Here is a 27549-nt window from a genome sequence, read left to right as displayed (position 1 = left end):
AAAAGTTGGGTTTTCATACGGAATTTTGGGAATTTCGCGAATTGAGGATTTTTGCGAATTTTAAAATTTTTTTTTTCACCGGGTCAAGGAGTTGTCAAAATCAAACCAAACTTGGTATGGAGTATCATTAGTGTGAGGAGAGTGTAATGCAAAAAAGAATTTTTGGTATGACTTGCCTAGGAAAAAAGTTAGTACTTCATACGGAACTTTTGAATTTCGCGAAAAAGGAATTTTAAAAATAGGTCTTTTTCATCGGGTCAAGGAGTTGTTCAAATCAAACCACACTCGGTATGGAGTATCACGAATGTAATGAGAGTGAAAAGCAAAAAATAAATTGGTATAGTTTAGCTTGCCTAGGAAAAAAATTGGGTTTTCAAACGAAATTTTGAGAATTTCGCAAATTGCGAATTTTTGCGAATTTTAAAAATAATTCTTTTTCACCGGGTCAAGGAGTTGTCAAAATCAAACCCAACTTGGTATGAAGTATCACCAGTGTAATGAAAGCGTAAAGCAAAAAGAATTTTTGGTATGACTTGCCTAGGAAAAAAGTTGGTATTCCATACGGAACTTTTGAAGTTCGCGAAAAAGGAATTTTAAAACTAGTTCTTTTTCATCGGGTCAAGGAGTTGTTCAAACAAACCAAACTCGAAATGGTGTATCACCAGTGTAATGAGAGTGAAAAGCAAAAAACAAATTGGTATAGCTTAGCTTGCCTAGGAAAAAAATTGGGTTTTCAAACGAAATTTTGCGAATTTCGCAAATTGCGAATTTTTGCGAATTTTGAAAATAATTCTTTTTCACCGGGTCAAGGAGTTGTCAAAATCAAACCAAACTTGGTATGAAGTATCACCAGTGTAATGAAAGCGTAAAGCAAAAAGAATTTTTGGTATGACTTGCATAGGAAAAAAGTTGGTATTCCATACGGGACTTTTGAAGTTCGCGAAAAAGGAATTTTAAAACTAGTTCTTTTTCATCGGGTCAAGGAGTTGTTCAAACAAACCAAACTCAAAATGGTGTATCACCAGCGTAATGAGAGTGTAAAGCAAAAAAGTTTTTTTGGTATATTTTGCCTAGGGAAAAAATTGGGTTTTCATACGGAATTTTGCGAATTTCGCGAATTGCGAAATTTTGCGAATTTTAAAAATAATTTTTTTTTCACCGGGTCAAGGAGTTGTCAAAATCAAACCAAACTTGGTATGGAGTATCATTAGTGTAATGAGAGTGTAAAACAAAAAATATTTTTGGTATAGCTTGCCTAGGGAAAAAATGGGGTTTTCATACGGAGTTTTGCGAATTTCGCGAATTGCGAATTTATGCGAATTTTAAAAACAGTTCTTTTTCAACGGGTCAAGGAGTTTTCCAAATCAAACCAAACTCGAAATGGTGTATCACCAGTGTAATGAGAGGGTAAAGCAAAAAAGTATTTTTGGTATAGCTTGCCTAGGGAAAAAATTGGGTTTTCATACGGAATTTTGGGAATTTGGCGAATTGAGGATTTTTGCGAATTTTAAAAATATTTTTTTTCACCGGGTCAAGGAGTTTTCAAAATCAAACCAAACTTGGTATGGAGTATCATTAGTGTGAGGAGAATGTAATGCAAAAAGAATTTTTGGTATGACTTGCCTAAGAATAAAGTTAGTACTTCATACGGAACTTTTGAATTTCGCGAAAAAGGAATTTTAAAAATAGGTCTTTTTCATCGGGTCAAGGAGTTGTTCAAATCAAACCACACTCGGTATGGAGTATCACCAATGTACTGAGAGTGAAAAGCAAAAAGAAATTTTGGTATGACTTGCCTAGGAAAAAAGTTGGTATTCCATACGGAACTTTTGAAGTTCGCGAAAAAGGAATTTTAAAACTTGTTTTTTTTTCATCGGGTCAAGGAGTTGTTCAAACAAACCAAACTCGAAATGGTGTATCACCAGTGTAATGAGAGTGTTAAGCAAAAAAGTATTTTTGGTATAGCTTGCCTAGGGAAAAAATTGGGTTTTCATACGGAATTTTGGGAATTTGGCGAATTGAGGATTTTTGCGAATTTTAAAAATATTTTTTTCATCGGGTCAAGGAGTTTTCAAAATCAAACCAAACTTGGTATGGAGTATCATTAGTGTGAGGAGAATGTAATGCAAAAAGAATTTTTGGTATGACTTGCCTAAGAATAAAGTTAGTACTTCATACGGAACTTTTGAATTTCGCGAAAAAGGAATTTTAAAAATAGGTCTTTTTCATCGGGTCAAGGAGTTGTTCAAATCAAACCACACTCGGTATGGAGTATCACCAATGTAATGAGAGTGAAAAGCAAAAAGAAATTTTGGTATGACTTGCCTAGGAAAAAAGTTGGTATTCCATACGGAACTTTTGAAGTTCGCGAAAAAGGAATTTTAAAACTTGTTTTTTTTTTTTTCATCGGGTCAAGGAGTTGTTCAAACACACCAAACTCGAAATGGTGTATCCCCAGTGTAATGAGAGTGAAAAGCAAAAAACAAATTGGTATAGCTTAGCTTGCCTAGGAAAAAAAAATGGGTTTTCAAACGAAATTTTGCGAATTTCGCAAATTGTGAATTTTTGCGAATTTTAAAAATAATTCTTTTTCACCGGGTCACGGAGTTGTCAAAATCAAACCAAACTTGGTATGAAGTATCACCAGTGTAATGAAAGCGTAAAGCAAAAAGAATTTTTGGTATGACTTGCCTAGGAAAAAAGTTGGTATTCCATACGGAACTTTTGAAGTTCGCGAAAAAGGAATTTTAAAACTAGTTTTTTTTTCATCGGGTCAAGGAGTTGTTCAAACAAACCAAACTCGAAATGGTGTATCCCCAGTGTAATGAGAGTGAAAAGCAAAAAACAAATTGGTGTAGCTTAGCTTGCCTAGGAAAAAAATTGGGTTTTTAAACGAAATTTTGCGAATTTCGCAAATTGCGAATTTTTGCGAATTTTGAAAATAATTCTTTTTCACCGGGTCAAGGAGTTGTCAAAATCAAACCAAACTTGGTATGAAGTATCACCAGTGTAATGAAAGCGTAAAGCAAAAAGAATTTTTGGTATGACTTGCCTAGGAAAAAAGTTGGTATTCCATACGGAACTTTTGAAGTTCGCGAAAAAGGAATCTTAAAAATAGTTCTTTTTCATCGGGTCAAGGAGTTGTTCAAACAAACCAAACTTGGTATGAAGTATCACCAGTGTAATGAAAGCGTAAGGCAAAAAAAAACTTTTGGTATGAATTGCCTAGGAAAAAAGTTGGCATTCCATACGGAGCTTTTGAAGTTCGCGAAAAAGGAATTTTAAAAATAGGTCTTTTTCATCGGGTCAAGGAATTGTTCAAATCAAACCAAACATGGTATGGATTATCACCAGTGTAATGGGAGTATAAAGCAAAAAGTATTTTTGGTATAGCTTGCCTGGAAAAAATTGGGTTTTCATACGGAATTTTACGAACTTCGCGAAATGCGAATTTTTGCGAATTTTAAAAATTTTTCTATTTCTCCGGGTCAAGCAGTCGTCCAAATCAAACCAAACGCGGCATGACGAATCACCATTGTAATGAAAGTGTAAAGCAAAAAGAATATTTGGTGTGACTTGCCTAGGAAAAAAGTTGGTATTCCATACGGAACTTTTGAATTTCGTGAAAAGGAATTTTAAAACTAGTTCTTTTTCATCGGGTTAAGGAGCTGTCCAAATCAAACCAAACGCGGTAGGGAGTATCACCAGTGTAATGAGAGTGTAGAGCAAAAAAAGTTGTTGGTATAGCTTGCATAGGAAGAAAAATGGGTTTTCTTACGGATTTTTGCGAGTTTCACGAATTGCGAATTTTTGGGAATTTTAAAAATAATTCGTTTTCATCGGGTCAAGGAGTTGTCCAAATCAAACCAAAATCGGCATTGAATATCACCAGTGTAATGACAGTGTAAAGCAGAAAGTGTTTTTGGGGTAGCTAGCCTCGGAAAAAAGTTGATTTTTCATACAGAACTTTTTGAATTTCGCGAAGAAGGAACTTTAAAAATATTGTCTTTTTCATCGGGTCAAGGAGTTGTCCAAAGCAAACCGAACTCGGGATGGAGTATCACGAGTGTAATGAGAATGTAAAGCAAAAAGTATCTTTGATATAGCTTGCCTAGGGAAAAATTCAGTTTTCATACGGATTTTTAAGAATTTCCCGAAATGCGAATTTTTGCGAATTTTAAAAATATTTCTTTTTCATCGGGTCAAGCAGTTGTCCAATTCAAACCAAACTCGGTATGACGAATCACCATTGCAATGAAAGTGTAAAGCAAAAAGTAATTTTGGTATGACTTGCCTAGGGAAAAAGTTATTATTTCATACGGAACTTTTGAATTTCGCGAAAAGAATTTTAAAAATAGGTCTTTTTCATCGGGTCAAGGAGTTGTTCAAATCAAACCAAACTCGGCATGGAGTGCCAAAAGTATTTTTGATATAGCTTGCCTAGGAGAAAATTGGGTTTTCATACGGAATTTTGCGAAATTCGCGAATTTTTTTCGCGAATTTTAAAATTAATTCTTTTTCACCGGGTCAAAATCAAACCAAACTTGGTATGGAGTATAACCAGTGTAATGAGAGTGTAAACCAAGAAAATAAATTGGCATAGCTTTGCTTGCCTAGGAAAAAAACTGGGTTTTCAAACGAAATTTTGCGAATTTCGCGAATTGCGAATTTTAAAGATAATTCTTTATCATCGGGTCAAGGAGTTGTCAGAATCAAACCAAACATGGTATGGATTATCACCAGTGTAATGATAGTGAAAAGCAAAAAGTATTTTTGGTATAACTTGCCTAGAAAAAAATGGGTTTTCATACGGAATTTTGCGAATTTCGCGAAATGATAATTTTTGCGAATTTTAAAAATATTTCTTTTTCATCGGGTCAAGCAATGGTTCAAATCAAACCAAACTCGGCATGACGAATCACCATTGTAATGTGAGTGTAAAGCAAAAAGAATATTTGGTATGACTTGCCTAGGGAAAAAGTTAGTATTTCATACGGAACTTTTGAATTTCGCGAAAAAGGAATTTTAAAAATAGGTCTTTTTCATCGGGTCAAGGAGTTGTTCAAATCAAACCAAACTCGGCATGGAGTGCCACGAGCGTAGTGAGAGTGCAAGGCAAAAAAGTATTTTTGATATAGCTTGCCTAGGAAAAAATTGGGTTTTCATACGGAATTTTGCGAAATTCGCGAATTGCGAATTTTTGCGAATTTTAAAATTAATTCTTTTTCACCGGGTGAAGGAGTTGTCAAAATCAAACCAAACTTGGTATGGAGTATAACCAGTGTAATGAGAGTGTAAACGAAAAAAAAAAATAAATTGGCATAGCTTAGCTTGCCTAGGAAAAAACAAATGGGTATTCAAACGAAATTTTGCGATTTCGCGAATTGCGAATTTTAAAGATAATTATTTCTCATCGGGTCAAGGAGTTGTCAAAATCAAACCAAACTTGGTATGGAGTATAACCAGTGTAATGAGAGTGTAAACCAAGAAAATAAATTGGCATAGCTTAGCTTGCCTAGGAAAAAAACTGGGTTTTCAAACGAAATTTTTGCGAATTTCGCGAATTGCGAATTTTAAAGATAATTCTTTATCATCGGGTCAAGGAGTTGTCAGAATCAAACCAAACATGGTATGGATTATCACCAGTGTAATGATAGCGTAAAGCAAAAAGTATTTTTGGTATAACTTGCCTAGAAGAAAATGGGTTTTCATACGGAATTTTGCGAATTTCGCGAAATGAGAATTTTTGCGAATTTTAAAAATATTTCTTTTTCATCGGGTCAAGCAATGGTTCAAATCAAACCAAACTCGGCATGACGAATCACCATTGTAATGTGAGTGTAAAGCAAAAAGAATACGTCGTATGACTTGCCTAGGGAAAAAGTTAGTATTTCATACGGAACTTTTGATCTTCGCGAAAAAGGAATTTTAAAAATAGGTCTTTTTCATCGGGTCAGGGAGTTGTTCAAATCAAACCAAACTCGGCATGGAGTGCCACGAGCGTAGTGAGAGTGCAAGGCAAAATTATTTTTGATATAGCTTGCCTAAGAAAAAATTGGGTTTTCATACGGAATTTTGCGAAATTCGCGAATTGCGAATTTTCGCGAATTTTAAAATTAATTCTTTTTCACCGGGTCACTGAGTTGTCAAAATCAAACCAAACTTGGTATGGAGTATAACCAGTGTAATGAGAGTGTAAACCAAAAAAAATAAATTGGCATAGCTTAGCTTGCCTAGGAAAAAGAATGGGTATTCAAACGGAATTTTGCGATTTCGCGAATTGCGAATTTTAAAGATAATTCTTTCTCATCGGGTCAAGGAGTTGTCAAAATCAAACCAAACTTGGTATGTAGTATAACCAGTGTAATGTGAGTGTAAAGCAAAATTCATTTTTGGTATATCTTGCCTAGAGAAAGAATTGGGTTCTCATAAGGAATTTTGCGAAATTCGGGATTTGCAAATTTTTGCGAATTTTAAAAATAATTCTTTTTCATCGGGTCAAGGAGTTGTCCAAATCAAACCAAACTCGGAATGTTGTATCACGAGTGTAAGGAGAGTGTAAAGCAAAAAGTATTTTTGATATAGCTTGCCTAGGAAAAAAGTTAGTAATTCATACGGAACTTTTGAATTTCGCGAAAAAGGAATTTTTAAAATAGGTCTTTTTCATCGGGTCAAGGAGTTGTTCAAATCAAACCAAACTCGGCATGGAGTGCCACGAGTATAGTGAGAGTGTAAGGCAAAAATATTTTTGATATAGCTTGCCTAGGGAAAAATTGGGTTTTCATACGGATTTTTGCGAAATTCGCGAATTGCGAATTTTTGCGAATTTTAAAATTAACTCTTTTTCACCGGCTCAAGGAGTTGTCAAAATCAAACCAAACCTGGGATGGAGTATAACCAGTGTAATGAGAGTGTAAACCAAAAAAAATTGGCATAGCTTAGCTTGCCTAGGAAAAAAATTTGGGTATTCAAACGAAATTTTGCGAAATTCGCGAATTGCGAATTTTAAAGATAATTCTTTCTCATCGGGTCAAGGTGTTGTCAAAATCAAACCAAACTTGGTATGGATTATAAACAGTGTACTGCGAGTGTAAAGCAAAAATTATTTTTGGTATATCTTGCCTAGGGAAAAAATTGGGTTTTCAAACGAAATTTTACGAATTTCGGGAATTGCAAATTTTTGCGAATTTTAAAAATAATTCTTTTTCATCGAGTCAAGGAGTTGTCCAAATCAAACCAAACTCGGAATGGTGTATCACGAGTGTAATTAGAGTGTAAAGCAAAAAGTATTTTTGATATAGCTTGCCTAGGAAAAAAGTTAGTAATTCATACGGAACTTTTGAATTTCGCGAAAAAAGAATTTTTAAAATAGGTCTTTTTCATCGGGTCAAGGAGTTGTTCAAATCAAACCAAACTCGCAATGGATTATCACCAGTGTATTGAGGGTGAAAAGCATAAAGTAATTTTGGTATAGCTTGCCTTGTAAAAAATTGGGTTTTCATACGGAATTTTGCGAACTTAGCGAAATGCGAATTTTTGCGATATTTAAAAAAATTCTTTTTCATCGGGTCAAGGAGTTGTCTAAATCAAACCAATGTGGCATGGAATATCACCAGTGTTATGAGAGGGTAAAACAAAAGATTTTTTGGTATAGCTTGCCTAGGAAAAAAGTTAGTTTTTCCTACGGAACTTTTGAATTTCGCGAAAAAGGAATTTTAAAAACTGGTCTTCTTCATCGGGTCAAGAAGTTGTTCAAATTAAACCAAACTCGGTATGGATTATCACCAGTGTAATGAGAGTGTAAAGCAAAAAGTGTTTTTGGTATAGCTTGCCAGGAAAAATATTGGGTTTTCATACGAAATTTTGCGAATTTCGCGAAATGCGAATTTTCGCGAATTTTAAAAATAATTCTTTTTCAGTGGGTCAAGGAGTTGCCAAATCAAACGAATTTTGGCATGGAATATCACCAGCTTAATGAGCGGTTAAAACAAAAAGAATTTTTGGTATAACTTGCCTAGGAAAAAAGTTAGTTTTTCATACGGAACTTTGAATTTCGCGAAAAAGGAATTTTAAAAATAGGTCTTTTTCATTGGGCCAAGGAGTTGTTCAAATCAAACCAAAATCGGCAAGGAGTATCACCAGTGTAATGAACGTGTAAGGCATAAAAAACTTTTGGTATAGCTTGCCCAGAAAAAAATTGGTTTTTCATACGGAATTTTGCGAATTTCGCGAATTGCGAATATTTGAGAATTTAAAAAAATTCTTTTTCATCGGGTCAAGGAGTTGTCCAAATCAAACCAAATTCGGTATTGAGTATCACCAGTGTAAGGAAGTGTAAAGCAAAAAAATTTTTGGTATAGCTTGTCTAGGAAAAAATTGGGTTTTCATACGGAATTTTGCGAATTTCGCGAATTGCGAATTCTTACAAATTTTAAAAATAGTTCTTTTTCATCGGGTCAAGGAGTTGTCAAATCGAACCAATTTTGGCATGGAATATCACCAGTTTAATGGGAGGTTAAAAGAAAAAGAATTTTTTGGTATAACTTGCCTAGGAAAAAATTAGTTTTTCATACGGAACTTTGAATTTCGCGAAAAAGGAATTTTAAAAATAGGTCTATTTTATCGGGTCAAGGAGTTGTTCAAATCAAACTAAAATCGGTATGGAGTATCACCAGTGTAATGAGAGTGTAAAGGAAAACGTATTTTTGGTATAGCTTGCCTAGGGAAAAAATTGGGTTTTCAAACGAAATTTTACGAATTTCGCGAATTGCGAATTTTTGCGAATTTTAAAAAAAGTTCTTTTTCATCGGGTCAAGGAGTTGTCAAATCGAACCAATTTTGGCATGGAATATCACCAGTTTAATGGGAGGTTAAAAGAAAAAGAATTTTTTGGTATAACTTGCCTAGGAAAAAATTAGTTTTTCATACGGAACTTTGAATTTCGCGAAAAAGGAATTTTAAATATAGGTCTTTTTTATCGGGTCAAGGAGTTGTTCAAATCAAACTAAAATCGGTATGGAGTATCACCAGTGTAATGAGAGTGTAAAACAAAACGTATTTTTGGTATAGCTTGCCTAGGGAAAAAATTGGGTTTTCAAACGAAATTTTACGAATTTCGCGAATTGCGAATTTTTGCGAATTTTAAAAATAATTCTTTTTCACCGGGTCAAGGAGTTGTCAAAATCAAACCAAACTTGGTATGAAGTATCACCAGTGTAATGAAAGTGTAAGGCAAAAAAAACTTTTGGTATAGCTTGCCTAGAAAAAAAATTGGTTTTTCATACGGAATTTTGCGAATTTCGCGAAATGCGAATTCTTGCGAATTTTAAAAATAGTTCTTTTTTATCGGGTCAGAGAGTTGTCAAAATCAAACCCAGCTCGGTTTGGAGTATCACCAGTGTAATGTGAGTGTAATTGAAAAAGAATTTTTGGTATATCTTGCCTAGGAAAAATGTTAGTATTTCATTACGGAACTTTTGAATTTCGCGAAAAAGGATTTTAAAAATAGGTCTTCTTCATCGGGTCAAGCAGTTGTTCAAGTCAAACTAAACTCGGTATGGACTATCACCAGTGTAATGAGAGTTTAAAGCAAAAAGAATTTTTGGTATAACTTGCCTAGGAAAAATGTTAGTTTTTCATTTGGAATTTTGCGAATTTCGCGAATTGCGAGTTCTAGCGAATTTTAAAAATAGTTCTTTTTCATCGGGTCAAGGAGTTGTCAAATCGAACCAATTTCGGCATGGAATATCACCAGTTTAATGGGAGGTTAAAAGAAAAAGAATTTTTTGGTATAACTTGCCTAGGAAAAAATTAGTTTTTCATACGGAACTTTGAATTTCGCGAAAAAGGAATTTTAAAAATAGGTCTTTTACATCGGGTCAAGGAGTTGTTCAAATCAAACCAAAATCGGTATGGAGTATCACCAGTGTAATGAGAGTGTAAAGCAAAACGTATTTTTGGTATAGCTTGCCTAGGGAAAAAATTGGGTTTTCAAACGAAATTTTACGAATTTCGCGAATTGCGAATTTTTGCGAATTTTAAAAATAACTCTTTTTCACCGGGTCAAGGAGTTGTCAAAATCAAATCAAACTTGGTATGAAGTATCACCAGTGTAATGAAAGTGTAAGGCAAAAAAAAAACTTTTGGTATAGCTTGCCTAGAAGAAAAATAGGTTTTTCATACGGAATTTTGCTAATTTCGCGAAATGCGAATTCTTGCGAATTTTAAAAATAGTTCTTTTTCATCGGGTCAGAGAGTTGTCAAAATCAAACCCAGCTTGGTTTGGAGTATCACCAGTGTAATGTGAGTGTAATTGAAAAAGAATTTTTGGTATATCTTGCCTAGGAAAAAAAGTTAGTATTTCTTTCCGGAACTTTTGAATTTCGCGAAAAAGGATTTTTAAAAATAGGTCTTCTTCATCGGGTCAAGGAGTTGTTCAAATCAAACCAAACTCGGTATGGACTATCACCAGTGTAATGAGAGGTTAAAGCAAAAAGAATTTTTGGTATAACTTGCCTAGGAAAAATGTTAGTTTTTCATTTGGAATTTTGGGAATTTCGCGAATTGCGAGTTGTAGCGAATTTTAAAAATAGTTCTTTTTCATCGGGTCAAGGAGTTGTCAAATCGAACCTATTTTGGCATGGAATATCACCAGTTTAATGGGAGGTTAAAAGAAAAAGAATTTTTTGGTATAACTTGCCTAGGAAAAAATTAGTTTTTCATACGGAACTTTGAATTTCGCGAAAAAGGAATTTTAAAAATAGGTCTTTTTCATCGGGTCAAGGAGTTGTTCAAATCAAACCAAAATCGGTATGGAGTATCACCAGTGTAATGAGAGTGTAAAGCAAAACGTATTTTTGGAATAGCTTGCCTAGGGAAAAAATTGGGTTTTCAAACGAAATTTTACGAATTTCGCGAATTGCGAATTTTTGCGAATTTTAAAAATAATTCTTTTTCGCCGGGTCAAGGAGTTGTCAAAATCAAACCAAACTTGGTATGAAGTATCACCAGTGTAATGAAAGTGTAAGGCAAAAAAAAACTTTTGGTATAGCTTGCCTAGAAGAAAAATTGCTTTTTCATACGGAATTTTGCGAATTTCGCGATATGCGAATTCTTACGAATTTTAAAAATAGTTCTTTTTCATCGGGTCAGAGAGTTGTCAAAATCAAACCCAGCTTGGTTTGGAGTATCACCATTGTAATGTGAGTGTAATTGAAAAAGAATTTTTGGTATATCTTGCCTAGGAAAAAAGTTAGTATTTCATTCCGGAACTTTTGAATTTCGCGAAAAAGGATTTTTAAAAATAGGTCTTCTTCATCGGGTCAAGGAGTTGTTCAAGTCAAACCAAACTCGGTATGGACTATCACCAGTGTAATGAGAGGTTAAAACAAAAAGATTTTTTGGTATAGCTTGCCTAGGAAAAAAGTTAGTTTTTCATACGAACTTTTGAATTTCGCGAAAAAGGATTTTTAAAAATAGGTCTTCTTCATCGGGTCAAGGAGTTGTTCAAGTCAAACCAAACTCGGTATGGACTATCACCAGTGTAATGAGAGGTTAAGACAAAAAGTATTTTTGGTATAGCTTGCCTAGAAAAAAAATTGGTTTTTCATACGGAATTTTGCGAATTTCGCGAAATGCGAATTCTTCCGAATTTTAAAAATAGTTCTTTTTCATCGGGTCAAAGAGTTGTCAAAATCAAACCCAGCTTGGTATGTTGTATCACCTGTGTAATGAGAGTGTAAATCAAAAAGAATTTTTGGTATATCTTGCCTAGGAAAAAATTGGTATTTCATACGGAATTTTGCGAATTTCGCGAATTGCGAATATTTGAGAATTTAAAATTCTTTTTCATCGGGTCAAGGAGTTGTCCAAATCAAACCAAATTCGGCATTGAGTATCCCAGTGTAAGGGAAGTGTAAAGCAAAAAAATTTTTGGTATAGCTTGTCAAGGAAAAAAATTGGGTTTTCATACGGAATTTTGCGAATTTCTCGAATTGCGAATTCATACAAATTTTAAAAATAGTTCTTTTTCATCGGGTCAAGGAGTTGTCAAATCGAACCAAATTTGGCATGGAATATCACCAGTTTAATGGGAGGTTAAAAGAAAAAGAATTTTTTGGTATAACTTGCCTAGGAAAAAATTAGTTTTTTTCATACGGAACTTTGAATTTCGCGAAAAAGGAATTTTAAAAAAGGTCTTTTTCATCGGGTCAAGGAGTTGTTCAAATCAAACCAAAATCGGTATGGAGTATCACCAGTGTAATGAGAGTGTAAATCAAAACGTATTTTTGGTACAGCTTGCCTAGGGAAAAAGTTAGTTTTTCATACGAACTTTTTTGTAATGAAAGTGTAAGGCAAAAAAAAACTTTTGGTATAGCTTGCCTAGAAAAAAAATTGGGTTTTCAAACGAAATTTTACGAATTTCGCGAATTGCGAATTTTTGCGAATTTTAAAAATAATTCTTTTTCACCGGGTCAAGGAGTTGTCAAAATCAAACCAAACTTGGTTTGAAGTATCACCAGTGTAATGAAAGTGTAAGGCAAAAAAAAACTTTTGGTATAGCTTGCCTAGAAAAAAAATTGGTTTTTCATTCGGAATTTTGCGAATTTCGCGAAATGCGAATTCTTCCGAATTTTAAAAATAGTTCTTTTTCATCGGGTCAAAGAGTTGTCAAAATCAAACCCAGCTTGGTATTTTGTATCACCTGTGTAATGAGAGTGTAAATCAAAAAGAATTTTTGGTATATCTTGCCTAGGAAAAAATTGGTTTTTCATACGGAATTTTGCGAATTTCGCGAATTGCGAATATTTGAGGATTTAAAAAAAATTCTTTTTCATCGGGTCAAGGAGTTGTCCAAATCAAACCAATTTCGGCATTGAGTATCACCAGTGTAAGGGAAGTGTAAAGCAAAAAATTTTTGGTATAGCTTGTCTAGGAAAAAAATTGGGTTTTCATACGGAATTTTGCGAATTTCGCGAATTGCGAATTCTTACAAATTTTAAAAATAGTTCTTTTTCATCGGGTCAAGGAGTTGTCAAATCGAACCATTTTTGGCATGGAATATCACCAGTTTAATGGGAGGTTAAAAGAAAAAGAAATTTTTGGTATAACTTGCCTAGGAAAAAATTAGTTTTTCATACGGAACTTTGTATTTCGCGAAAAAGGAATTTTAAAACTAGGTCTTTTTCATCCGGTCAAGGAGTTGTTCAAATCAAACCAAAATCTGTATGGAGTATCACCAGTGTAATGAGAGTGTAAAGCAAAACGTATTTTTGGTATAGCTTGCCTAGGGAAAAATTTGGGTTTTCAAACGAAATTTTACGAACTTCGCGAATTGCGAATTTTTACGAATTTTAAAAATAATTCTTTTTCACCGGGTCAAGGAGTTGTCAAAATCAAACCAAACTTGGTATGAAGTATCACCAGTGTAATGAAAGTGTAAGGCAAAAAAAAAACTTTTGGTATAGCTTGCCTAGAAAAAAATTGGTTTTTCAAACGGAATTTTGCGAATTTTGCGAAATGCGAATTCTTGCGAATTTTAAAAATAATTCTTTTTCATCGGGTCAGAGAGTTGTCAAAATCAAACCCAATTGGTTTGGAGTATCACCAGTGTAATGTGAGTGTAATTGAAAAAGAATTTTTGGTATATCTTGCCTAGGAAAAAAGTTAGTATTTCATTCCGGAACTTTTGAATTTCGCGAAAAAGGATTTTTAAAAATAGGTCTTCTTCATCGGGTCAAGGAGTTGTTCAAACCAAACTCGGTATGGACTATCACCAGTGTAATGAGAGGTTAAAACAAAACGATTTTTTGGTATAGCTTGCCTAGGAAAATTGTTAGTTTTTCATACGAACTTTTGAATTTCGCGAAAAAGGAATTTTAAAAATGGGTCTTTTTCATCGGGTCAAGGAGTTGTTCAAATCAAACCAAAATCGGCATGGAGTATCACCAGTAAAACGAGAGCGTAAAGCAAAAAAGTTGTTGGTGTAGCTTGCCAAGGAAAAAAATGGTTTCTCATACGGAATTTTGCGAATTTCGCGAATTGCGAATTTTTGAGAATTTAAAAAAACTTCTCTTTCATCGGGTCAAGGAGTTGTCCAAATCAAACCAAACTCGGTATGGACTATGACCAGTGTAATGAGAGGTTAAAACAAAAAGAATTTTTGGTATAACTTGCCTAGGAAAAGAGTTGGTATTCCATACGGAACTTTTGAAGTTCGCGAAAAAGGAATTTTAAAAATAGGTCTTTTTCATCGGTTCAAGGAGTTGTTCAATTCAAACCAATCCGGTATCGAGTATCACCAGTGTAATGAAAGTATAAAGCAAAAAGTATTTTTGGTATAACTTGCCTAGGAAAAACGTTAGTATTTCATTCCGGATCTTTTGAATTTCGCGAAAAAGGATTTTTAAAAATAGGTCTTCTTCATCGGGTCAAGGAGTTGTTCAAGTCAAATCAAACTCGGTATGGACTATCACCAGTGTAATGAGAGGTTATAACAAAACGATTTTTTGATATAGCTTGCCTAGGAAAAGAATTAGTTTTCATACGATTTTTTGAATTTCGCGAAAAAAGAATTTTAAAAATGGGTTTTTTTCATCGGGTCGAGGAGTTGTTCAACTCAAACCAAAATCGGCATGATGGAGTATCACCAGTGTAATGAAAGTGTTAGGCAAAAAAAACTTTTGGTATAGCTTGACTAGAAAAAAAATTGGTTTCTCATACGGAATTTTGCGAATTTCGCGAAATGCGAATTCTTCCGAATTTTAAAAATAGTTCTTTTTCATCGGGTCAAAGAGTTGTCAAAATCAAACCCAGCTTGGTATGTTGTATCACCAGTGTAATGAGAGGTTGAAACAAAAAGAATTTTTGGTATAAACCGGCCTAGGAAAAAAGTTGGTATTCCATACGGAACTTTTGAAGTTCGCGAAAAAGGAATTTTAAAAATAGGTCTTTTTCATCGGTTCAAGGAGTTGTTCAATTCAAACCAATCCGGTATCGAGTATCACCAGTGTAACGAGAGTGTAAAGCAAAAAAGTTGTTGGTGTAGCTTGCCAAGGAAAAAAATGGTTTTTCATACGGAATTTTACGAATTTCGCGAATTGCGAATTTTTGAGAATTTTAAAAATAGTTGTTTTTCATCGGGTCAAGGAGTTGCCCAAATCAAACCAAACTCGGTATTGGGTATCACCAGTGTAATGACAGTGTAAAGCCAAAAGTATTTTTGGTACAACTTGTCTAGGAAAAAAGTTAGTATTTCATTCCGGATCTTTTGAATTTCGCGAAAAAGGATTTTTAAAAATAGGTCTTCTTCATCGGGTCAAGGAGTTGTTCAAGTCAAATCAAACTCGGTATGGACTATCACCAGTGTAATGAGAGGTTAAAACAAAACGATTTTTTGATATAGCTTGCCTAGGAAAAGGGTTAGTTTTTCATACGAACTTTTGAATTTCGCGAAAAAAGAATTTTAAAAATGGGTTTTTTTCATCGGGTCGAGGAGTTGTTCAACTCAAACCAAAATCGGCATGATGGAGTATCACCAGTGTAATGAAAGTGTTAGGCAAAAAAAACTTTTGGTATAGCTTGACTAGAAAAAAAATTTGTTTTTCATACGGAATTTTGCGAATTTCGCGAAATGCGAATTCTTCCGAATTTTAAAAATAGTTCTTTTTCATCGGGTCAAAGAGTTGTCAAAATCAAACCCAGCTTGGTATCTTGTATCACCAGTGTAACGAGAGGTTGAAACAAAAAGAATTTTTGGTATAACTTGCCTAGGAAAAAAGTTGGTATTCCATACGGAACTTTTGAAGTTCGCGAAAAAGGAATTTTAAAAATAGGTCTTTTTCATCGGTTCAAGGAGTTGTTCAATTCAAACCAATCCGGTATCGAGTATCACCAGTGTAATGAAAGTGTAAAGCAAAAAGTATTTTTGGTATAACTTGCCTAGGAAAAAAGTTAGTATTTCATTCCGGATCTTTTGAATTTCGCGAAAAAGGATTTTTAAAACAGGTCTTCTTCATCGGGTCAAGGAGTTGTTCAAGTCAAATCAAACTCGGTATGGACTATCACCAGTGTAATGAGAGGTTAAAACAAAACGATTTTTGTTATATCTTGCCTAGGAAAAGAGTTAGTTTTTCATACGAACTTTTGAATTTCGCGAAAAAAGAATTTTAAAAATGGGTTTTTTTCATCGGGTCAAGGAGTTGTTCAACTCAAACCAAAATCGGCATGATGGAGTATCACCAGTGTAAGGAAAGTGTTAGGCAAAAAAACTTTTGGTATAGCCTGCCTAGAAAAAAAATTGGTTTTTCATACGGAATTTTGCGAATTTCGCGAAATGCGAATTCTTCCGAATTTTAAAAGTAGTTCTTTTTCATCGGGTCAAAGAGTTGTCAAAATCAAACCCAGCTTGGTATGTTGTATCACCAGTGTAATGAGAGTGTAAATCAAGAAGAATTTTTGGTATATCTTGCCTAGGAAAAAAGTTAGTATTTCATACGGAACTTTTTGAATTTCGCGAAAAAGGATTTTTAAAAATGGGTCTTTTTCATCGGGTCAAGGAGTTGTTCAAATCAAACCAAAATCGGCATGGAGTATCACCACTAAAACGAGAGTGTAAAGCAAAAAAGTTGTTGGTGTAGCTTGCCAAGGAAAAAAATGGTTTTTCATACGGAATTTTGCGATTTTCGCGAATTGCGAATTTTTGAGAATTTAAAAAAACTTCTCTTTCATAGGGTCAGGGAGTTGTCCAAACCAAACCAAACTCGGTATGGACTATGACCAGTGTAATGAGAGGTTAAAACAAAAAGAATTTTTGGTATAACTTGCCTAGGAAAAAAGTTGGTATTCCATACGGAACTTTTGAAGTTCGCGAAAAAGGAATTTTAAAAATAGGTCTTTTTCATCGATTCAAGGAGTTGTTCAATTCAAACCAATCCGGTATCGAGTATCACCAGTGTAATGAAAGTGTAAAGCAAAAAGTATTTTTGGTATAACTTGCCTAGGAAAAAAAGTTAATTTTTAATACGAACTTTTGAATTTCGCGAAAAAGGAATTTTAAAAATGGGTCTTTTTCATCGGGTCAAGGAGTTGTTTAAATCAAACCAAAATCGGCATAGAGTATCACCAGTGTAACGAGAGTGTAAAGCAAAAAAGTTGTTGGTGTAGCTTGCCAAGGAAAAAAATTGGGTTTTCATAAGGAATTTTGCGAATTTAGCGAAATGCAAATTTTTGCGATATTTAAAAAAATTCTTTTTCATCGGGTCAAGGAGTTGTCTAAATCAAACCAATGTGGCATGGAATATCACCAGTGTAATGAGAGGTTAAAACAAAAAGAATTTCTGGTATAACTTGCCTAGGAAAAAAGTTAGTTTTTCATACGAACTTTTGATTTTCGCGAAAAAGGAATTTTAAAAATAGGTCTTCTTCATCGGGTCAAGGAGTTGTTCAAGTCAAACCAAACTCGGTATGGACTATCACCAGTGTAATGAGAGGTTAAAGCAAAAAGAATTTTTGGTATAACTTGCCTAGGAAAAATTTAGTTTTTCATACAAACTTTTGAATTTCGCGAAAGAGGAATTTTAAAAATAGGTCTTCTTCATCGGGTCAAGGAGTTGTTCAAATCAAACCAAACTCGGTATGGACTATCACCAGTGTAATGAAAGTCTAAGGCAAAAAAACTTTTGGTATAGCTTGCCTAGGAAAAAATTGGTTTTTCATACGGAATTTTGCGAATTTCGCGAAATGCGAATTTTTGCTATTTTTTTAAAAAATTTTTTTTCATCGGGTCAAGGAGTTGTCTAAATCAAACCAATTGCGGCATGGAATATCACCAGTGTAATGAGAGGGTAAAACAAAAGAAATTTTGGTAGAACTTGCCCAGGAAAAAATGTTAGTTTTTCATACGGTATTTTGCGAATTTCGCGAATTGCGAATTCTAGAGAATTTTAAAAATAGTTGTTTTTCATCGGGTCAAGAGGTTGTCAAAATCAAACCCAGCTTGGTATGGAGTGTCACCAGTGTAATGAAAGTGTAAATCAAAAAGAATTTTTGGTATATCTTGCCTAGGAAAAAAGTTAGTATTTCATACGGAACTTTTGAATTTCGCGAAAAAGGATTTTTAAAAATAGGTCTTCTTCATCGGGTCAAGGAGTTGTTCAAGTCAAACCAAACTCGGTATGGATTATCACCAGTGTAATGAGAGGTTAAAACAAAATAATATTTTGGTATAACTTGCCTAGGAAAAAGGTTAGTTTTTCATACGAACTTTTGAATTTCGCGAAAAAGGAATTTTAAAAATGGGTCTTTTTCATCGGGTCAAGGAGTTGTTCAAATCTACCAAAATCGGCATGGAGTATCACCAGTAAAACGAGAGTGTAAAGCAAAAAAGTTTTTGGTGTAGCTTGCCAAGGAAAAAAATGGTTTTTCATACGGAATTTTGCGAATTTCGCGAATTGCGTATTTTTGAGAATTTAAAAAAACTTCTCTTTCATCGGGTCAAAGAGTGGTCCAAATCAAACCAAACTTGGTATGGACTATGACCAGTGTAATGAGAGGCTAAAACAAAAAGAATTTTTGGTATAACTTGCCTAGGAAAAAAGTTGGTATTCCATACGGAACTTTTGAAGTTCGCGAAAAAGGAACTTTAAAAATAGGTCTTTTTCATCGGTTCACGGAGTTGTTCCAAGAAGAATTTTTTGTATAACTTGCCTAGGAAAAAAGTTAGTTTTTCATACAAACTTTTGAGTTTCGCGAAAGAGGAATTTTAAAAATAGGTCTTCTTCATCGGGTCAAGGAGTTGTTCAAATCAAACCAAACTCGGTATGGACTATCACCAGTGTAATGAAAGTCTAAGGCAAAAAAACTTTTGGTATAGCTTGCCTAGGAAAAAATTGGTTTTTCATACGGTATTTTGCGAATTTCGCGAACTGCGAATTCTAGCGAATTTTAAAAATAGTTGTTTTTCATCGGGTCAAGAGGTTGTCAAAATCAAACCCAGCTTGGTATGGAGTGTCACCAGTGTAATGAAAGTGTAAATCAAAAAGAATTTTTGGTATATCTTGCCTAGGAAAAAAGTTAGTATTTCATACGGAACTTTTGAATTTCGCGAAAAAGGATTTTTAAAAATAGGTCTTCTTCATCGGGTCAAGGAGTTGTTCAAGTCAAACCAAACTCGGTATGGATTATCACCAGTGTAATGAGAGGTTAAAACAAAATAATATTTTGGTATAACTTGCCTAGAAAAAAGGTTAGTTTTTCATACGAACTTTTGAATTTCGCGAAAAAGGAATTTTAAAAATGGGTCTTTTTCATCGGGTCAAGGAGTTGTGCAAATCTACCAAAATCGGCATGGAGTATCACCAGTAAAACGAGAGTGTAAAGCAAAAAAGTTTTTGGTGTAGCTTGCCAAGGAAAAAAATGGTTTTTTATACGGAATTTTGCGAATTTCGCGAATTGCGAATTTTTGAGAACTTAAAAAAACTTCTCTTTCATCGGGTCAAAGAGTGGTCCAAATCAAACCAAGCTTGGTATGGACTATGACCAGTGTAATGAGAGGCTAAAACAAAAAGAATTTTTGGTATAACTTGCCTAGGAAAAAAGTTGGTATTCCATACGGAACTTTTGAAGTTCGCGAAAAAGGAACTTTAAATTTTTCATCGGTTCAAGGAGTTGTTCAATTCAAACCAATCCGGTATCGAGTATCACCAGTGTAATGAAAGTGTAAAGCAAAAAGTATTTTTGGTATAACTTGCCTAGGAAAAAAGCTAATTTTTCATACGAACTTTTGAATTTCGCGAAAAAGGAATTTTAAAAATGGGTCTTTTTCATCGGGTCAAGGAGTTGTTCAAATCAAACCAAAATCGGCATGGAGTATCACCAGTGTAACGAGAGTGTAAGGCAGAAAAGTTGTTGGTGTAGCTTGCCAAGGAAAAAATGGTTTTTCATACGGAATTTTGCGAATTTAGCGAATTGCGAATTTCTGAGAATTTAAAAAAACTTTTTTTCATCGGGTCAAGCAGTTGTCCAAATCAAACCAAACTCGGTATGGAATATCACCAGTGTAATGAGAGGTTAAAACAAAAAGAATTTCTGGTATAACTTGGCTAGGAAAAAAGTTAGTTTTTCATACGAACTTTTGATTTTCGCGAAAAAGGAATTTTAAAAATAGGTCTTCTTCATCGGGTCAAGGAGTTGTTCAAGTCAAACCAAACTCGGTATGGACTATCACCAGTGTAATGAGAGGTTAAAGCAAAAATAATTTTTTGTATAACTTGCCTAGGAAAAAAGTTAGTTTTTCATACAAACTTTTGAGTTTCGCGAAAGAGGAATTTTAAAAATAGGTCTTCTTCATCGGGTCAAGGAGTTGTCTAAATCAAACCAACTGCGGCATGGAATATCACCAGTGTAATGAGAGGGTAAAACAAAAGAAATTTTGGTAGAACTTGCCTAGAAAAAAAAATGTTAGTTTTTCATACGGTATTTTGCGAATTTCGCGAATTGCGAATTCTAGCGAATTTTAAAAATAGTTGTTTTTCACCGGGTCAAGAGGTTGTCAAAATCAAACCCAGCTTGGTATGGAGTGTCACCAGTGTAATGAAAGTGTAAAGCAAAAAGAATTTTTGGTACATCTTGCCTAGGAAAAAAGTTAGTATTTCATACGGAACTTTTGAATTTCGCGAAAAAGGAATATTAAAAAATAGGTCTTCTTCATCGGGTCAAGGAGTTGTTCAAAACAAACCAAACTCGGTATGGACTATCACCAGGGTAATGAAAATGTAAGGCAAAAAAACTTTTGGTATAGCTTGCCTAGAAAAAAATTGGTTTTTCATACGGAATTTTGCGAATTTCGCGAAATGCGAATTTTTGCTATTTTTTGAAAAAATTCTTTTTCATCGGGTCAAGGAGTTGTCTAAATCACCATCAATTGTGGCATGGAATATCACCAGTGTAATAAGAGGGTAAAGCAAAAGAATTTTTGGTATAACTTGCCTAGGAAAAATGTTAGTTTTTCATTTGGAATTTTGCGAATTTCGCGAATTGCGAGTTCTAGCGAATATTAAAAATAGTTCTTTATCATCGGGTCAAGAGGTTGTCAAAATCAAACCGAGCTTGGCATGGAGTTTCACCAATGTAAGGAAAGTGTAAAGCAAAAAGAGTCTTTGGTACATCTTGCCTAGGAAAAAAGTTAGTTTTTCATACAAACTTTTGAATTTCGCGAAAAAGGAATTTTGAAAATAGGTCTTCTTCATCGGGTCAAGGAGTTGTTCAAGTCAAACCAAACTCGGTATGGACTATCACCAGTGTAATGAGAGGTTAAAGCAAAAAGAATTTTTGGTATAACTTGCCTAGGAAAAATGTTAGTTTTTCATTTGGAATTTTGCGAATTTCGCGAATTGCGAGTTCTAGCGAATTTTAAAAATAGTTCTTTATCATCGGGTCAAGAGATTGTCAAAATCAAACCGAGCTTGGCATGGAGTGTCACCAGTGTAAGGAAAGTGTAAAGCAAAAAGAGTTTTTGGTACATCTTGCCTAGGAAAAAAGTTAGTATTTCATACGGAACTTTTGAATTTCGCGAAAAAGGAATATTAAAAAATAGGTCTTCTTCATCGGGTCAAGGAGTTGTTCAAAACAAACCAAACTCGGTATGGACTATCACCAGGGTAATGAAAATGTAAGGCAAAAAAACTTTTGGTATAGCTTGCCTAGAAAAAAATTGGTTTTTCATACGGAATTTTGCGAATTTCGCGAAATGCGAATTTTTGCTATTTTTTGAAAAAATTCTTTTTCATCGGGTCAAGGAGTTGTCTAAATCACCATCAATTGTGGCATGGAATATCACCAGTGTAATAAGAGGGTAAAGCAAAAGAATTTTTGGTATAACTTGCCTAGGAAAAATGTTAGTTTTTCATTTGGAATTTTGCGAATTTCGCGAATTGCGAGTTCTAGCGAATATTAAAAATAGTTCTTTATCATCGGGTCAAGAGGTTGTCAAAATCAAACCGAGCTTGGCATGGAGTTTCACCAATGTAAGGAAAGTGTAAAGCAAAAAGAGTCTTTGGTACATCTTGCCTAGGAAAAAAGTTAGTTTTTCATACAAACTTTTGAATTTCGCGAAAAAGGAATTTTGAAAATAGGTCTTCTTCATCGGGTCAAGGAGTTGTTCAAGTCAAACCAAACTCGGTATGGACTATCACCAGTGTAATGAGAGGTTAAAGCAAAAAGAATTTTTGGTATAACTTGCCTAGGAAAAATGTTAGTTTTTCATTTGGAATTTTGCGAATTTCGCGAATTGCGAGTTCTAGCGAATTTTAAAAATAGTTCTTTATCATCGGGTCAAGAGATTGTCAAAATCAAACCGAGCTTGGCATGGAGTGTCACCAGTGTAAGGAAAGTGTAAAGCAAAAAGAGTTTTTGGTACATCTTGCCTAGGAAAAAAGTTAGTTTTTCATACAAACTTTTTAATTTCACGAAAAAGGAATTTTAAAAATAGGTCTTCTTCATCGGGTCAAGGAGTTGTTCAAATCAAACCAAACTCGGTATGGACTATCACCAGTGTAATGAAAGTCTAATGCAAAAAAACTTTTAGTATATCTTGCCTAGAAAAAAATTGGTTTTTCATACGGTATTTTGCGAATTTCGCGAAATGCGAATTTTTGCTATTTTTTAAAAAACTTCTTTTTCATCGGGTCAAGGAGTTGTCTAAATCGAACCAATTGCGGCATGGAATATCACCAGTGTAATGAGAGGGTAAAACAAAAGAAATTTTGGTAGAACTTGCCCAGGAAAAAAATGTTAGTTCTTCATACGGAATTTTGCGAATTTCGCGAATTGCGAGTCCTAGCGATTTTTAAAAATAGTTGTTTTTCATCGGGTCAAGAGGTTGCCAAAATCAAACCCAGCTTGGTCTGGAGTGTCACCAGTGTAATGAAAGTGTAAAGCAAGAAGAATTTTTGGTACATCTTGCCTAGGAAAAAAGTTAGTATTTCATACGGAACTTTTGAATTTCGCGAAAAAGGAATATTAAAAATAGCTCTTCTTCATCGGGTCAAGGAGTTGTTCAAATCAAACCAAACTCGGCATGGACTATCACCAGTGTAATGAAAGTGTAAGGCAAAAAATCTTTTGGTATAGCTTGCCTAGAAAAAAACTTGGTTTTTCATACGGATCTTTGCGAATTTCGCGAAATGCGAATTTTTGCTATTTTTTAAAAAAATTCTTTTTCATCGGGTCAAGGAGTTGTCTAAATCAAAACAATTGTGGCATGGAATATCACCAGTGTAATAAGAGGGTAAAGCAAAAGAATTTTTGGTATAACCTGCCTAGGAAAAATGTTAGTTTTTCATTTGGAATTTTGCGAATTTCGCGAATTGCGAGTTCTAGCGAATTTTAAAAATAGTTCTTTATCATCGGGTCAAGCGATTGTCAAAATCAAACCGAGCTTGGCATGGAGTGTCACCAGTGTAATGAAAGTGTAAAGCAAAAAGAATTTTTGGTACATCTTGCCTAGGAAAAACATTAGTATTTCATACGGAACTTTTGAATTTCGCGAAAAAGGAATATAAAAAATATTCTTCTTCATCGGGTCAATGAGTTGTTCAAATCAAACCAAACTCCTTATGAATTATCACCAGTGTAATGTGAGTTTAAAACAAAAAGAATTTTTGGTATAACTTGCATAGAAAAAAAGTAAGTTTTTCATACGGAACTTTTGAATTCCGCGAAAAAGGAATTTTAAAAATCGGTCTATTTCATCGGATCCAGGAGTTGTTCAAATCAAACCAAAACCGGCATGAAGTATCACCAGTGTAACGAGAGTGTAATGCAAAAAAATTTTTTGGTGTAGCTTGCCTAGAAAAAAATTGGTTTTTCATACGGAATTTTGCAAATTTCGCAAATTGCGAGTTCTAGCGAATTTTAAAAATAGTTCTTTATCATCGGGTCAAGAGGTTGTCAAAATCAAACCGAGCTTGGCATGGAGTGTCAACAGTGTAATGAAAGTGTAAAGCAAAAAGAATTTTTGGTACATCTTGCCTAGGAAAAAAGTTAGTATTCCATAGGGAACTTTTGAATTTCGCGAAAAAGGAATATAAAAAATATTCTTCTTCATCGGGTCAATGAGTTGTTCAAATCAAACCAAACTCCTTATGGATTATCACCAGTGTAATATGAGGTTAAAACAAAAAGAATTTTTGGTATAACTTGCATAGAAAAAAAAGTAAGTTTTTCATACGGAACTTTTGAATTTCGCGAAAAAGGAATTTTAAAAATCGGTCTATTTCATCGGATCCAGGAGTTGTTCAAATCAAACCAAAATCGGCATGAAGTATCACCAGTGTAATGAGAGTGTAATGCAAAAAAGTTTTTTGGTGTAGCTTGTCTAGGAAAAAAGTTAGTATTTCATATGGAACTTTTGAATTTCGCGAAAATTGGAGATTTAAAAATAGGTCTTTTTCATCGGGTCAAGGAGTTGTTGAAATCAAACAAAAATTGGTATGGACTATCACCAGTGTAATGAGAGTGTAAAGCAAAAAGTTTTTGGTATAGCTTGCCTAGGAAAAAAATGGTTTTTCATACGGAACTTTGCGAATTTCGCGAATTGCGAATTCTGGAGAATTTTAAAAAAATTCTTTTTCATCGGGTTAAGGAGTTGTCCAAATCAAACCAAATTCGGAATTGAAAATCAACGGTGTAATGAAAGTGTAAAGCAAAAAAATTGTTTGGTATAGCTTGTCTAGGAAAAAATTGGGTTTTCATACGTAGTTTTGCGAATCTCGCGAATTGCGAATTCTTGCGAATTTCAAAAATAGTTCTTTTTCATCGGGTCGAGGAGATGTCAAAATCAAACCCAGCTTGGTAGGGAGTATCACCAGTGTAATGAGAGAGTAAAGCAAAAAGAATTTTGGTATAACTAGTCTTGGAAAAAAGTTAAAATTTCATACGGAACTTTTGAATTTCGCGAAAAATGGAATTTTAAAAATAGGTCTTTTTCATTGGGTCAAGGAGTTGTTCAAATCAAACCAAACTCGGTATGGATTATCACCAGTGTAATGAGAGTGTAAAGCAAAAAGTATTTTTGGTATAGCTTGCCTAGAAAAAAATTGGGTTTTCATACGGAATTTTACGAATTTCGCTAAAAGCGAATTTTTGCGAATTCTAAAAATAATTCGTTTTCATCGTGTCAAGGAGTTGTTCAAATCAAACCAAAATCGGCAAGGAGTATCACCAGTGTAGAGAAAGTGTAAAGCAAAAAGGATTTTTGGCATAGCTTGTCTTGGAAAAAAATGGGGTTTCATACGGAATTTTGCGAATGTCAAGAATTGCGAATCTTGCGAATTTCAAAAATAGTTCTTTGTCATCGGGTCAAGGAGTTGTCAAAATCAAACCAAACTCCGTATGGAGTATCACCAGTGTAATGAAAGTGTAAAGCGAAAAGAGTTTTTGGTATAGCTTGCCTCGGAAAAAGATAGGGTTTTCATACGGAATTTTGCGAAATTCGCGAATGGCGAGTGTTTGCGAATTTTAAATTTTTTTTCTTCGGGTCAAGGAGTTGTTCAAATCAAACCAAACTCGGTATGGAGTATCACATTTGTAATGAGAGTGTGAATCAAAAAGAAATTTTGTAATAGCTGGTCGAGGAAAAAAATACGAATTGTTGCGAATTTTAGAAATACTTCTTGAAGTATCGCCTTTGTAATGGAGTATCACGTTTGTAATGAGAGTGTGAAGCAAAAAGAATTTTTTTAATAGCATGTCGAGGAAAAAAATGCGAATTTTTGCGAATTTTAAAAATACTTTTTTTGCATCGGTTCAAGAAGTTGTCCAAATTAAACCAGACTCGGCATGGAGTACCACCAGTGTAATGAGCTTGCCTAGGAAAAATTTTGGTATTTCATACGGAACTTTTTGAATTTCGCGAAAAAGGAATTTTAAAAACGGGTCTTTTTCATCGGGTCTCGGAGTTGTCCAAATCAAACCAAACTCGGTATGGAGTATCACCAGTGTAATTAGAGTACAAAACGAAAAAAAATTGGTATAGCTTGCCTAGCGAAAAAGATGGGTTTCTCATACGGAAATTTGCGAATTTTGCGAATAACGAATTTTGAATATAGTTTTTTTATTGGGTCAAGAAGTTGTTCAAATCAATCCAAACTTGGTATAGAGTACCCCTGTGTAGGTATAGTGTAGGAGAAAAAGAATTTTTGCTATTGCTTGTCTATGAAAAAAGTTTGTTTTTCATGCCGAAATTTGCGAATTTCGCATTTAGCGAATTTAAATAATTTACTGTTAAAATAACGTTTGCTATGCTTTGTTTTGTTTGGAGATAGAGTTCAAACCTGGTATTTTACATAACGCTCTTCTCAAAATCTCCTATAGTTCTTTAATGGTAATTCATCCGCAGCCAGCCCCCAGCCCGGATGAGAAAGGAGGAGGGAAACACACCAATAATATCCTAGAAAGTCTCCAAAGTAGGTTTTTTCAATCCACTTGAGACAAATTTCCGACATAACTTTAGCAATATGTTATAATTTGTTTTGTTTTGTTTGGTTTTAATCGGAGAGATTTGTCAAAATCAAACCAAACTTGGTATGGAGTATCATCAGTGTAATCAGAGTGTAAAGCAAAAAGAATTTTTGGTATGACTTTCCTTGGAAAAAATTGGGTTTTCATACGGAATTTTACGAATTTCGCGAAATGAGAATTTTTGCGAGTTTTAAAAATAATTTTTTTTTCATCGGGTCAAGGAGTTGTCAAAATCAAACCAAAATCGTCATGGAGTATCAGCAGTGTGCCTAGAAAAAAAGTTATTATTTCATACGGAACTTTTGAATTTCGCGAAAAATGATTTTTAAAAATAGGTCTTTTTCATCGGGTCAAGCAGTTGTCCAAATCAAACCAAACTCTGTATGGAGTATCACCAGTGTAATGAGAGTGTAAAGCAAAAAAATTTTTGGTATAGCTTGCCTAGAAAAAAATGGGTTTTCATACGGAATTTTACGAATTTCGCGAAATGTGAATTTTTGCGAGTTTTAAAAATAATTTTTTTTCATCGGGTCAAGGAGTTGTCAAAATCAAACCAGAATCGGCATGGAGTATCACCAGTGTGCCTAGAAAAAAGTTATTATTTCATACGGAACTTTTGAATTTTGCAAAAATGGAATTTTAAAAATAGGTCTTCTTCATCGGGTCAAGGAGTTGTTCAAACCAAACCAAAACCGGTATGGAGTATCACCGGTGTAATGAAAGTGTAAATCAAAAAGAATTTTTTGTATAGCTTGTCTAGGAAAAAATTGGGTTTTCATACTGAATTTTGTGAATTTCGCCAAATGCGAATTTTTGCGAAATTTAAAAATAATTCGTTTTCATTGGGTCAAGTAGTTGTCCAAATCAAACCAAACTTGGTATGGAATATAACCAAGGTAATGAGAAGGTAAAACAAAAAGAATTTTTGGTATAAATTGCCTAGGAAAAAGTTTGTTTTTCATATGGAACTTTTGATTTTCGCGAAAAATTAATTTTAAAGAAAAGTCTTTTTCATCGGGTCAAGGAGTTGTT

Source organism: Convolutriloba macropyga, chromosome 7 (genome assembly GCF_964194025.1).
Source record: "Convolutriloba macropyga chromosome 7, txConMacr16.3, whole genome shotgun sequence".
Classification (NCBI taxonomy): domain Eukaryota; kingdom Metazoa; phylum Xenacoelomorpha; order Acoela; family Convolutidae; genus Convolutriloba; species Convolutriloba macropyga.
Note: the sequence above shows the minus strand (reverse complement) of the source record.